At 43.1% G+C, this 14,619-nt stretch overlaps 1 protein-coding gene and 1 pseudogene across 1 annotated transcript in view; one reads left to right on the top strand and one right to left on the bottom strand.

Annotated features, from left to right (window-relative positions):
- The window catches only part of LOC128652396 (tigger transposable element-derived protein 1-like), a 44,685-nt pseudogene extending 35,548 nt beyond the window's left edge, over nucleotides 1-9,137 (bottom strand).
- The window catches only part of USP49 (ubiquitin specific peptidase 49), a 227,162-nt gene that overhangs the window by 60,970 nt on the left and 151,573 nt on the right, over nucleotides 1-14,619 (top strand). The window contains exon 2 of the mRNA XM_053705336.1: nucleotides 9,979-10,139. The gene's annotated coding sequence lies outside the window, so the exon portion shown is untranslated. The remainder of the gene's footprint in view (nucleotides 1-9,978; nucleotides 10,140-14,619) is intronic.

Raw genomic sequence — 14,619 nt, forward strand, 5'->3', positions numbered from 1 at the left:
TTCCTTCTTATTACAGTAGATTATTTCATGAATATACTTAGTCCTGTGGAATAATGTGATACCATATTAATAAACATTCGCTCCTAAGTAATATTTCAAAATCACAGTTTAGGACACGGCAAACAATTGCACTCACTCAAAGTGTCAAATTTCCCCGCCTATGGAACCACCCACTGAGAAAACAAACCTCTTTCCCATAGTGCACCCCACTGAGGGATATAAAGTAAAGTTAAGATCTCCCCTAAGTTAAGGTGACCAGATTTTAAAAATGAAATCCGGGGACATTTTTTTTTTTTATTGGCAAAAGTGTGGCAGAGCCCCCCACCTACCTTCCTCCTTCGCCCCTCCTCTACCCTATTGCCCCTCCCATCTCCCTTGCCCCTCCAACCTCATATGACCCTCCCCCACCATGTTTTTAATTGCCATATAAATAGACAATTTTTTCCTTAAATATTTTTAATAAGAACTAAATATTGTAAGTTAGCAAGCGCTTATGCAAAAAAAAATCCCACCTCCCTATATGCTCTACAGTATGGAGCAGAAAGTAGCGAGGGGCAGACAAGGGGTTTAAATCAGGAGAGCGAGACAGAGGATGGGAAAGAGAGAGTGACACCGAGGAAGGGAAGGAGAGAGAGAGACACAGAGGAAGGGAAGGAGAGAGAGAGACACAGAGGAAGGGAGGGAGAGAGAGACAGTCAGAGGAAGGAAGTGAGAGAGACAGAGGAAGGGAGAGAGAGAGACAGAGGAAGGGAGAGAGAGAGACAGAGGAAGGGAGAGAGAGAGACAGAGGAAGGGAGAGAGAGAGACAGAGGAAGGGAGAGAGAGAGAGACAGAGGAAGGGAGGGAGAGAGAGACAGAGGAAGGGAGAGAGAGAGAGACAGAGGAAGGGAGAGAGAGAGAGACAGAGGAAGGGAGAGAGAGAGAGACAGAGGAAGGGAGAGAGAGAGAGACAGAGGAAGGGAGAGAGAGAGAGACAGAGGAAGGGAGAGAGAGAGAGACAGAGGAAGGGAGAGAGAGAGAGACAGAGGAAGGGAGAGAGAGAGAGACAGAGGAAGGGAGAGAGAGAGAGACAGAGGAAGGGAGAGAGAGAGAGACAGAGGAAGGGAGAGAGAGAGAGACAGAGGAAGGGAGAGAGAGAGAGACAGAAGGAAGGGAGAGAGAGAGAGACAGAGGAAGGGAGAGAGAGAGAGACAGAAGGAAGGGAGAGAGAGAGAGACAGAAGGAAGGGAGAGAGAGAGAGACAGAGGAAGGGAGAGAGAGAGAGACAGAGGAAGGGAGAGAGAGAGAGACAGAGGAAGGGAGAGAGAGAGAGAGACAGAGGAAGGGAGAGAGAGAGAGACAGAGGAAGGGAGAGAGAGAGAGACAGAGGAAGGGAGAGAGAGAGAGACAGAGGAAGGGAGAGAGAGAGAGACAGAGGAAGGGAGAGAGAGAGAGACAGGAAGGGAGAGAGACAGAGGAAGGGAGAGAGACAGAGGAAGGGAGAGAGACAGAGGAAGGGAGAGAGACAGAGGAAGGGAGAGAGACAGAGGAAGGGAGAGAGACAGAGGAAGGGAGAGAGACAGAGGAAGGGAGAGAGACAGAGGAAGGGAGAGAGACAGAGGAAGGGAGAGAGACAGAGGAAGGGAGAGAGACAGAGGAAGGGAGAGAGAGAGAGACAGAGGAAGGGAGAGAGAGAGAGACAGAGGAAGGGAGAGAGAGAGAGAGACAGAGGAAGGGAGAGAGAGAGAGAGACAGAGGAAGGGAGAGAGAGAGAGACAGAGGAAGGGAGAGAGAGAGAGACAGAGGAAGGGAGAGAGAGAGAGACAGAGGAAGGGAGAGAGAGAGAGACAGAGGAAGGGAGAGAGAGAGAGACAGAGGAAGGGAGGGAGGGAGAGACAGAGGAAGGGAGGGAGGGAGAGACAGAGGAAGGGAGGGAGAGAGAGACAAAGGGAGGGAGGTAGAGACAGAGGAAGGGAGGGAGAGAGAGACAGAGACAAAGGGAGGGAGGTAGAGACAGAGAGACAGAGGGAGGGAGAGAGACAGAGGGAGGGAGAGAGACAGAGGGAGGGAGAGAGACAGAGGGAGGGAGAGAGACAGAGGGAGGGAGAGAGACAGAGGGAGGGAGAGAGACAGAGGGAGGGAGAGAGACAGAGGGAGGGAGAGAGACAGAGGGAGGGAGAGAGACAGAGGGAGGGAGAGAGACAGAGGGAGGGAGAGAGACAGAGGGAGGGAGAGAGACAGAGGGAGGGAGAGAGACAGAGGGAGGGAGAGAGACAGAGGGAGGGAGAGAGACAGAGGGAGGGAGAGAGACAGAGGGAGGGAGAGAGACAGAGGGAGGGAGAGAGAGAGAGACAGAGGAAGGGAGAGAGAGAGAGACAGAGGAAGGGAGAGAGAGAGACAGAGGAAGGGAGAGAGAGAGACAGAGGAAGGGAGAGAGAGAGACAGAGGAAGGGAGAGAGAGAGAGACAGAGGAAGGGAGGGAGAGAGAGACAGAGGAAGGGAGAGAGAGAGAGACAGAGGAAGGGAGAGAGAGAGAGACAGAGGAAGGGAGAGAGAGAGAGACAGAGGAAGGGAGAGAGAGAGAGACAGAGGAAGGGAGAGAGAGAGAGACAGAGGAAGGGAGAGAGAGAGAGACAGAGGAAGGGAGAGAGAGAGAGACAGAGGAAGGGAGAGAGAGAGAGACAGAGGAAGGGAGAGAGAGAGAGACAGAGGAAGGGAGAGAGAGAGAGACAGAGGAAGGGAGAGAGAGAGAGACAGAGGAAGGGAGAGAGAGAGAGACAGAAGGAAGGGAGAGAGAGAGAGACAGAAGGAAGGGAGAGAGAGAGAGACAGAAGGAAGGGAGAGAGAGAGAGACAGAAGGAAGGGAGAGAGAGAGAGACAGAGGAAGGGAGAGAGAGAGAGACAGAGGAAGGGAGAGAGAGAGAGACAGAGGAAGGGAGAGAGAGAGAGAGACAGAGGAAGGGAGAGAGAGAGAGACAGAGGAAGGGAGAGAGAGACAGAGGAAGGGAGAGAGAGAGAGACAGAGGAAGGGAGAGAGAGAGAGACAGAGGAAGGGAGAGAGAGAGAGACAGAGGAAGGGAGAGAGACAGAGGAAGGGAGAGAGACAGAGGAAGGGAGAGAGACAGAGGAAGGGAGAGAGACAGAGGAAGGGAGAGAGACAGAGGAAGGGAGAGAGACAGAGGAAGGGAGAGAGACAGAGGAAGGGAGAGAGACAGAGGAAGGGAGAGAGACAGAGGAAGGGAGAGAGAGAGAGACAGAGGAAGGGAGAGAGAGAGAGAGACAGAGGAAGGGAGAGAGAGAGAGAGACAGAGGAAGGGAGAGAGAGAGAGACAGAGGAAGGGAGAGAGAGAGAGACAGAGGAAGGGAGAGAGAGAGAGACAGAGGAAGGGAGAGAGAGAGAGACAGAGGAAGGGAGAGAGAGAGAGACAGAGGAAGGGAGGGAGGGAGAGACAGAGGAAGGGAGGGAGGGAGAGACAGAGGAAGGGAGGGAGAGAGAGACAGAGGAAGGGAGAGAGAGAGAGACAGAGGAAGGGAGAGAGAGAGAGACAGAGGAAGGGAGAGAGAGAGAGAGACAGAGGAAGGGAGAGAGAGAGAGACAGAGGAAGGGAGAGAGAGAGAGACAGAGGAAGGGAGAGAGAGAGAGACAGAGGAAGGGAGAGAGAGAGAGACAGAGGAAGGGAGAGAGACAGAGGAAGGGAGAGAGACAGAGGAAGGGAGAGAGACAGAGGAAGGGAGAGAGACAGAGGAAGGGAGAGAGACAGAGGAAGGGAGAGAGACAGAGGAAGGGAGAGAGACAGAGGAAGGGAGAGAGACAGAGGAAGGGAGAGAGACAGAGGAAGGGAGAGAGACAGAGGAAGGGAGAGAGAGAGAGACAGAGGAAGGGAGAGAGAGAGAGACAGAGGAAGGGAGAGAGAGAGAGAGACAGAGGAAGGGAGAGAGAGAGAGAGACAGAGGAAGGGAGAGAGAGAGAGACAGAGGAAGGGAGAGAGAGAGAGACAGAGGAAGGGAGAGAGAGAGAGACAGAGGAAGGGAGAGAGAGAGAGACAGAGGAAGGGAGAGAGAGAGAGACAGAGGAAGGGAGGGAGGGAGAGACAGAGGAAGGGAGGGAGGGAGAGACAGAGGAAGGGAGGGAGAGAGAGACAGAGGAAGGGAGGGAGAGAGAGACAAAGGGAGGGAGGTAGAGACAGAGGAAGGGAGGGAGAGAGAGACAGAGACAAAGGGAGGGAGGTAGAGACAGAGAGACAGAGGGAGGGAGAGAGACAGAGGGAGGGAGAGAGACAGAGGGAGGGAGAGAGACAGAGGGAGGGAGAGAGACAGAGGGAGGGAGAGAGACAGAGGGAGGGAGAGAGACAGAGGGAGGGAGAGAGACAGAGGGAGGGAGAGAGACAGAGGGAGGGAGAGAGACAGAGGGAGGGAGAGAGACAGAGGGAGGGAGAGAGACAGAGGGAGGGAGAGAGACAGAGGGAGGGAGAGAGACAGAGGGAGGGAGAGAGACAGAGGGAGAGAGAGAGACAGAGGGAGGGAGGGAGAGAGAGAGACAGAGGGAGGGAGAGAGAGAGACAGAGGGAGGGAGAGAGAGAGACAGAGGGAGGGAGAGAGAGAGACAGAGGGAGGGAGAGAGAGAGACAGAGGGAGGGAGAGAGAGAGACAGAGGGAGGGAGAGAGAGAGACAGAGGGAGGGAGAGAGAGAGACAGAGGGAGGGAGAGAGAGAGACAGGGAGGGAGAGAGAGAGAGAGACAGGGAGGGAGAGAGAGAGAGAGACAGGGAGGGAGAGAGAGAGAGAGACAGGGAGGGAGAGAGAGAGACAGGGAGGGAGAGAGAGAAAGACAGAGGGAGGGGGAGAGAAATAGAGAGAGAGAGGAGATGAAAGGGACACTTACACAGACACACTCAGAGATATACCCACACATGCATGCACAAATACATATATACATACACACTTAAAGATAAATACATACATGGAAATACACACGCAGAGATACACACCCATTCATACATGCAGGAAATGGGACTTTTTATTATTCTAAACTTGAGGTCCAGTCCAGCTCATTTAAATGTCTATAACAGTGAAATTAATAATCTGAGTTAAACCTTCTTTGTGCCACAGTACATTTAGTATTTTGTATTTTGTCAGAGCATAAGAACTTCTAGCAACTAACTCACAGTCAGATTGACCTCTTTCATATAGTTGCTGCTTCAAGTGCCTGCAGGAGAGTTGTAAATTTAAATGTCCTCTCCCTCATGACCTCCTGTCCTGCAGCATGCATAGGACAACACTGATTCACAATTTAACCCCATGGCTACCAAAAAGGGCTGCAATACACTGCTTAGGAATAAACTGCAATCCTTTCTAGGAGCCAGGGAGTTGAATTGTGTTCAGCATGTTACTGAGTCTATTTTTTTTTTTTTTTTAGGTAATTCAAGGGTCCCACATTTAACATCACAAGTCCGACACTTTCCCTGACAGGCTCAGAAGTTATTCGTGAGGTAGGAGACAGACTTAGAACAAGTAAGGGGGCCACTGCCGCCCAGTTTGCCCTGCTTCCCTCTTCCCACACCAACACTTTTTTACTTTACCTTGTCGCTCCGCTCTTCCCTCCAGACCTGCGCGCTGAGACAATGTGACTTGGCAACAGTGCAACAGGAGCCTAACAGCTGATGCCACGTCACAGGAAGTGACATGGTTTGCTCATTTCAAATTTTCACAGAACACCGGGGACAGTGCAACAGGAACCGGGGACATAATTTTTCCAGGGACAGTCTCCTCAATCCGGGGACTGTCCCCGGAAATCGGGGACGTCTGGTCACCTTACCCTAAGTGGTGACACAAATCCTCTTACTGTAGCCCACCTCAATATATTACCCCGGTCCATGATGAACTTTTCAAGGAGACTTGGTTAAAGGGACATGCTACCCAAATGTTGAAACACTTGAAAGGGATGCAGCATAGCTGTAAAAAGCTGACTAGAAAATATCACCTGAACATCTCAATGTAAAAAAGAAAGATATTTTACCTAAAAAATTCCTCAGTAGCCACATCCCATTGTAAAAGGCTTCTAAGCAGCAAATCAGTATATCTGTCCCATGACAGCTAAGGGAGTGAGCTTACGTGCACACTCATCTTATTTCCCTATTCAGTTTAAGGAAGTTTACTATCAAATCTCATGAGATCACAGTAAAAGAGTTCATGATATTTTCCTGTCAGCTTTTTACAGTTATACTGCATCAGTTTCAGGTGATTTAGCATATGAGTATTATGTCCCTTTTAATGCACATCCGCTGTGAAACAAAACTGTACTGTAGGCCAGTTAGAACATTGGGTGCACACTAAATGCAATACATGTTAGGAATGAATATGTATTGCAGCTTTCTCAAGTTTTATCAGTTCTCTGTATAATGTAAATTGCGCTCACACATGCAATTCAGGGATGCATCCCTTGAAAATATTCTTATCTTTGCTCTTGACAGATGCACAGTAAAAGATACCTTTTTCTAAAAGTTTATAATGTGAGTTTTTAAAAGCACTACTATGCATTTCAGATTTAACCACCATGACTCTTTTTTTAAAGGACATTTATAGTGAAAAAGATTACATACTCTCATCTGTTAGAGCACGTAAGTTTATCATTATTGACCCTGCATATCTGTGTTTAACCCCCTACACATAAGTAAAGTACCAACCACAAGCCACAGAAAACTGCTGGTTCTTTTCAGTTCTCTAGGGCTTCCAAGCTGTACTGTATAGGGGTTAAACACAGATTTGCAGGGTTGATTGTGATAACATTAAATGCTCTTACAAATGAGAGAATGTAATTAAACCCCCTCTCCCCTCCCCCCACAAACACACTATATTGGCCCTTTAAAGGACCAGTAAACACAGATTTGCATAATCAACAATTGCAAGATAACAAGACAATGCAATAGCATTTACTCTGAATTTCAAATGAGTAGTAGATTTTTTTTCTAACAAATTTCAAAGTTATGTATATTTCCACTCCCCCTGTACCATGTGATAGCAATCAGCCAATCACAAATGCATATACGTATAGTCTGGTGACTCAAAAAGTATAAATATAAAAGACTCTGCCCATTTTTTTTTAATGGAAGTAAATTGGAAACTTGTTTAAAATCACATACTATATCTGAATCATGAAAATTTTATTTGACCTGAGTGTCCCTTTAAGTAGATTTGGAGCAGTGAAGCTATGCCTATGTAAAAGCTTAGTGTTAAAGGAACATTAAACCCACTTTTTTTCTTTCCCGATTTAGATAAAGCATACAATTTGTAACCATTTTTCTAATTTTCTTCTATTATCAATTTTGCTTTGTTCTCTTGTTATCCTTTCTTGAAGGAGCAGCAATGTACTACTGGGAACTAGCTGAACACATTGGTAAGCCAATCACAAGAGGCATATATGTGCAGACACCAATCAGGATCTGACTCCTGAGCCTATCTAGATATGCTTTTCAACAAAGGAAACCAAGAAAATTAAAGGGACACTGAACCCAATTTTTTTTCTTTCATGAGTCAGATAGAGCATGACAATTTAAGCAACTTTCTAATTTACTTCTATTATCAATTTTTCTTTGTTCTCTTGCTATCTTTATTATAAAAGCGGGGATGTAAATCTTTAGCAGCCAGCCCATTTTAGGTTCAGCACCATGGATAGCACTTGCTTATTGGAGGCTTACATTTACCCACCAATAAGCAAGCAGAACCCAGGTTCTCAACCAAAAATGGGTCGGCTCCTATGCATCACATTCCTGCTTTTTAAATAAAGATAGCAAGAGAACGAAGAAAATTGATAATAGGAGTAAATTAGAAAGTTGCTTAAAATGTGATGCTCTATCTGAATCATGAAAGAAAAAAATTGGGTTTAGTGTCCCTTTAAGCAAATTAGATAAAAGAAGTAAATTGGAAAGTTGTTTAAAAACGTATGTTGTATCTAAATGATGAAAGAAAATGTTGGGTTTTATGTCCCTTTTAAGGCCTTGGAAAGACCTCTATGGTGTCATGGTGAAAATTCACATTATACTTTTGTGCTTTTCTGCCTTCATATCCTCATACCCAGCTTGCAAGCCTGAAGCTCCATGACTTACAGATCTTGGCTTGATACTGGTATAATTTGTATGTCTGTTGTCTGGTCTCTGACCATCCCCTTCTGTCCTTGCAAGGCCTCCCGTGCACACAGCAGGAACACTGCAGGAGGATGAGGGAGTCCCATATTTTTACCTCTGACAGAAGGCAATTAACACAGCAGAATTTGGCTGATATAAGCAATGAATGTGTTTTGCAGACTACAAAAATCAAGTAGCACCTGCACTGATTAGAGTGGAAAATGCAGAAAACAATATTCTAAGAAGAAAAGCTGTTTTTTCTGTCAGTTTAAGAGTTAAGAGAGCTGTTTCTCAAGACGGTAATCTCATTCAATGAAGGCGAATGTGTTAACTACATTAGCATCTTTTCTTCTTTTTTTTTATTTTCTTTTTTCCAAAGGTTGTTGACATCTGGATACTGGCATCAGTTGACAAAGGGTTAAAACACCCCCTGTGTGGCAGGCGGCAGATGTTAACAATGGCAATCTAATTAGTATTCAGATATGTAAACGAGGGGGCCAAACTGTTCCTGTAAGGCTTTCTCACCTTGTGTAAGCTCATACAAAAAGACTTGTCTCTTCAACCACTGGGAAAACTGCCATTTCTATGTACTTTCCTCTTACACTTGGCCTTGCCACCAAGGTGAGAAGAGTATTGTTTGCAGTCTTCCTTAGGCCCTTGTGTCAGTTATAATGTCCTTTAGCTCTGGCATTAAGGCTGGAAAAAGGAACAGGAGAATAGCCGCCTCTTTCCCTTTTGCAGCATCCTCCTGCACAGTTAATTGTCACTTCTGCAAGTTGCCTACACAACAGCAAGGCTTAATGCTTTATCCTTTCCTTCAGCTTCTGGTGCATAAGTGCAACTGAGGGGTTACATTTCTGCTGTGAATGTAATCTGTGTATGTTATGGACAATCAGGCTCTTTAATTACTGTTACATATATTTTCTGTGTTCTTATTTAACAACGAAATTAATTCACTGTGTTACTGGTAACCAGGGGTTTTAAAACCTGTGTGATTTACCGGCAATGATGAGGTTACGATTTTACCACCACTTGTCATCTGGCTTAATTTAAAGGGATTTTAATCTACTGGGCACAACTTTAGTTGTATGGTTACTATGCTTGTTGTTTTTTTCCTGTGCCTGCAGGAAGAAAATAATCCCTTTTTATAGTTGGATCTTAGGTATTCACATCCGGTGAGTGATGTTACCAGCTATTTCACAGTTGCATAGAGCACTTTGGGTTAAAGTGCACAATACAGAGCACGAGTTCCACATTTTAATTTTTTTTTTACAGTGTTCAACATTATGGAATTAGACACATTTACCTTACAGATATAAAATAAATAACACACACACACAGAATTGTTTACGTAAAAGTTATTTTCAACAATTAAAGTGATTCTAAAGTTTAATGAATAAGTGCACGGTATCTAGAAATACAGCTTCCTCCAATCATTGCATGCCTCACGAGCTAGACGCCAAAGTGGGCACGCAACGATTGGAGGATCGCCGGTCTGCTTTCCATGAAGCAAAGGTAAGTATTTTAAAAAAGAAGAGTCATTGTTAAGTTTAATGAATTATAGTGCCCCTGTTTTTAAGAGTATTTTTAGAAACCGGGCACTTATTCATTAAACTTTACAATCACTTTAATAACTCCAAAAATACATACCCAATTTACTTCAAATTTTCTGCATTTTCAAAACTGCCCAATTTTTAAGAAACTTGTTCTCAGATCCAGCGTTACAAAGGCCTGAAAACCAATCAAGTCAGGTGACCTAAAACTATAACTGCACTAAATTTTACTATTAATATTATTTCACTGTGGCAACTATGACAAATGTTTCTTTAACAAAAAGATAATTTTTTGACACATACATCTGCTTCTTCCCTCTGTTACAGTGACCTATCCTCTTCCGTGAATTGGAAATCCTGTTTGTTCCCTGTTCTAGATTGGGAAGTTGCTGTTTATGTCCATCTGGATTGTGATTGGCTGACATGGAGCAGGTCCAGTCTCTGCTGTTCTCGTTTCTGCGAGGAACTAAATCTGCAAATAGGAACAGGTAAAAAGAAACCACTTGTTACATGAGTTCACTTTACAAATAACAATGTTATTTGTTTTACTTTATTTATTTATTTTATTTCTTTTATTATTCTTCGTATATTATTTTAAAATTATCTTTGGGATTATGTCTATTTCTATTATACTGTGCAAAAGCAAAAACAAACAAAAATAAAATAAAATGTGATATATATATATATATATATATATACACACACTCACAGGAACAAACAACTGTCTCAATACCATTGTTAGCCTGTTCTATGGCCATTTACCACCTGGGTGCAGCTTTTTTTAGCCCAGTAATGCTTTTCACAGAGTAGAACTTTCCTGTAGTATATCAGTATGATCGAGCCTATAACGGTCAGTCCAGTGCTGAAATACCAGGCAATTCCTCTCTGAACAAGGAACACAGCAACCCCAGACGGTCGTTTCGGCCTTCATTAGTCTAAGCACAATCGCCATAGAACAGGCTACCAATGTTATTGAGCTGGTTGTTCATTCCTGTGAGTGAACTTCTTTCTGTATGTATTTAGTCTCCCTATGGGAAAAAGGGTAATTCTTGCTCAGCGTGCTTAGAGGAATATGGCTACCTCACTGAGGAGGGCCAATGAAGGCCGAAACTATCGTCTGGGGTTGCTGTGTTCCTTGTTTAGAGAGGATTTGCCTGGTATTTCGGCGCTGGACTGACAGTAATAGGCAGGATCAGACTGATATACTACAGGAAAGTTCTACTCTGTAAAAAGCATTACTGGGCTAAAAGAAGTTGCATTCAGGTGGTAAATCGCCATAGAACAGGCTAACAATGTTATTGAGCTGGTTGGTTGTTCCTGTGAGTGCATTTCTGTGTGTGTGTGTGTGTATGTATGTATGTGTGTATATATATATATATATATATATATATATATATATATATATATATATATATATATATATATATATATATATATATATTTCATGTAATTAGCAAGAGTCCATGAGCTAGTGACGTATGGGATATACATTCCTACCAGGAGGGGCAAAGTTTCCCAAACCTCAAAATGCCTACAAATACACCCCTCACCACACCCACAAATCAGTTTTACAAACTTTGCCTCCTATGGAGGTGGTGAAGTAAGTTTGTGCTAGATTCTACGTTGATATGCGCTCCGCAGCAGGTTGGAGCCCGGTTTTCCTCTCAGCGTGCAGTGAATGTCAGAGGGATGTGAGGAGAGTATTGCCTATTTGAATTCAATGATCTCCTTCTACGGGGTCTATTTCATAGGTTCTCTGTTATCGGTCGTAGAGATTCATCTCTTACCTCCCTTTTCAGATCGACGATATACTCTTATATATATATATATATATATATATATATATATATATATATATATATATATATATATATATATATATATATATATATATATATATATATATATATACCATTACCTCTGCTGATTTTCGTTTCAGTACTGGTTTGGCTTTCTACAACATGTAGATGAGTGTCCTGGGGTAAGTAAGTCTTATTTTCTGTGACACTCTAAGCTATGGTTGGGCACTTTTTTATAAAGTTCTAAATATATGTATTCAAACATTTATTTGCCTTGACTCAGGATGTTCAACATTCCTTATTTCAGACAGTCAGTTTCATATTTGGGATAATGCATTTGAATAAATAAAAAAAATTTCTTACCTTTAAATTTGACTTTTCCCTGTGGGCTGTTAGGCTCGCGGGGGCTGAAAATGCTTCATTTTATTGCGTCATTCTTGGCGCGGACTTTTTTGGCGCAAATTTTTTTTTCTGTTTCCGGCGTCATACGTGTCGCCGGAAGTTGCGTCATTTTTGACGTTCTTTTGCGCCAAAAGTGTCGGCGTTCCGGATGTGGCGTCATTTTTGGCGCCAAAAGCATTTAGGCGCCAAATAATGTGGGCGTCTTATTGGCGCTAAAAAAATATGGGCGTCACTTTTGTCTCCACATTATTTAAGTTTCATTTTTTATTGCTTCTGGTTGCTAGAAGCTTGTTCACTGGCATTTTTTCCCATTCCTGAAACTGTCATTTAAGGAATTTGATCAATTTTGCTTTATATGTTGTTTTTTCTATTACATATTGCAAGATGTCCCACGTTGAAACTGAGTCAGAAGATACTTCTGGAAAATCGCTGCCTGGTGCTGGAGCTACCAAAGCTAAGTGTATCTGCTGTAAACTTTTGGTAGCTGTTCCTCCAGCTGTTGTTTGTATTGAATGTCATGACAAACTTGTTAATGCAGATAATATTTCCTTTAGTAAAGTTACATTACCTGTTGCTGTTCCGTCAACATCTAATACTCAGTGTTCCTGATAACATAAGAGATTTTGTTTCTAAATCCATTAAGAAGGCTATGTCTGTTATTCCTCCTTCTAGTAAACGTAAAAAGTCTTTTAAAACTTCTCATTGTTCAGATGAATTTTTAAATGAACATCATCATTCTGATAATGGTTCTTCTGGTTCAGAGGATTCTGTCTCAGAGGTTGATACTGATAAATCTTCATATTTATTTAAAATGGAATTTATTCGTTCTTTACTTAAAGAAGTCCTAATTGCATTAGAAATTGAGGATTCTGGTCCTCTTGATACTAAATCTAAACGTTTAGATAAGGTTTTTAAATCTCCTGTAGTTATTCCAGAAGTTTTTCCTGTTCCTGGTGCTATTTCTGAAGTAATTTCCAGGGAATGGAATAATTTGGGTAATTCATTTACTCCTTCTAAACGTTTTAAGCAATTATATCCTGTGCCATCTGACAGATTAGAGTTTGGGACAAAATCCCTAAGGTTGATGGGGCTGTCTCTACTCTTGCTAAGCGTACTACTATTCCTACGGCAGATGGTACTTCCTTTAAGGATCCTTTAGATAGGAAGATTGAATCCTTTCTAAGAAAAGCTTACTTGTGTTCAGGTAATCTTCTTAGACCTGCTAAATCTTTGGCGGATGTTGCTGCAGCTTCAACTTTTTGGTTGGAAGCTTTAGCGCAACAAGTAACAGATCATAATTCTCATAGCATTATTATTCTTCTTCAACATGCTAATAATTTTATTTGTGATGCCATCTTTGATATCATTAGAGTTGATGTCAGGTATATGTCTCTAGCTATTTTAGCTAGAAGAGCTTTATGGCTTAAAACTTGGAATGCTGATATGTCTTCTAAGTCTACTCTGCTTTCCCTTTCTTTCCAGGGTAATAAATTATTTGGTTCTCAGTTGGATTCTATTATCTCAACTGTTACTGGAGGGAAAGGAACTTTTTTACCACAGGATAAAAAATCTAAAGGTAAATTTAGGTCTAATAATCGTTTTCATTCCTTTCGTCACAACAAGGAACAAAAGCCTGATCCTTCATCCTCAGGAGCAGTTTCAGTTTGGAAACCATCTCCAGTCTGGAATAAATCCAAGCCTTTTAGAAAATCAAAGCCAGCTCCTAAGTCCACATGAAGGTGCGGCCCTCATTCCAGCTCAGCTGGTAGGGGGCAGATTACGTTTTTTCAAAGAAATTTGGATCAATTTCGTTCACAATCTTTGGATTCAGAACATTGTTTCAGAAGGGTACAGAATTGGCTTCAAGATAAGGCCTCCTGCAAAGAGATTTTTTCTTTCCCGTGTCCCAGTAAATCCAGCGAAGGCTCAAGCATTTCTGAAATGTGTTTCAGATCTAGAGTTGGCTGGAGTAATTATGCCAGTTCCAGTTCTGGAACAGGGGCTGGGGTTTTATTCAAATCTCTTCATTGTACCAAAGAAGGAGAATTCCTTCAGACCAGTTCTGGATCTAAAAATATTGAATCGTTATGTAAGGATACCAACATTCAAAATGGTAACTGTAAGGACTATCCTGCCTTTTGTTCAGCAAGGGCATTATATGTCTACAATAGATTTACAGGATGCATATCTGCATATTCCGATTCATCCAGATCACTATCAGTTTCTGAGATTCTCTTTCCTAGACAAGCATTACCAGTTTGTGGCTCTGCCATTTGGCCTAGCAACAGCTCCAAGAATTTTTACAAAGGTTCTCGGTGCCCTTCTGTCTGTAATCAGAGAACAGGGTATTGTGGTATTTCCTTATTTGGACGATATCTTGGTACTTGCTCAGTCTTCACATTTAGCAGAATCTCATACGAATCGACTTGTGTTGTTTCTTCAAGATCATGGTTGGAGGATCAATTTACTAAAAAGTTCATTGATTCCTCAGACAAGGGTAACCTTTTTGGGTTTCCAGATAGATTCAGTGTCCATGACTCTATCTTTGACAGACGAGACGTCTAAAATTGATATCAGCTTGAAGAAACCTTCAGTCACAATCATTCCCTTCGGTAGACTTATGCATGGAAATTCTAGGTCTTATGACTGCTGCATCGGACGCGATCCCCTTTGCTCGTTTTCACATGCAACCTCTTCAGCTCTGTATGCTGAACCAGTGGTGCAGGGATTACACAAAGATATCTCAATTAATATCTTTAAAACTGAT

The sequence above is a fragment of the Bombina bombina genome, chromosome 3 (genome assembly GCF_027579735.1).
Source record: "Bombina bombina isolate aBomBom1 chromosome 3, aBomBom1.pri, whole genome shotgun sequence".
NCBI lineage: Eukaryota > Metazoa > Chordata > Amphibia > Anura > Bombinatoridae > Bombina > Bombina bombina.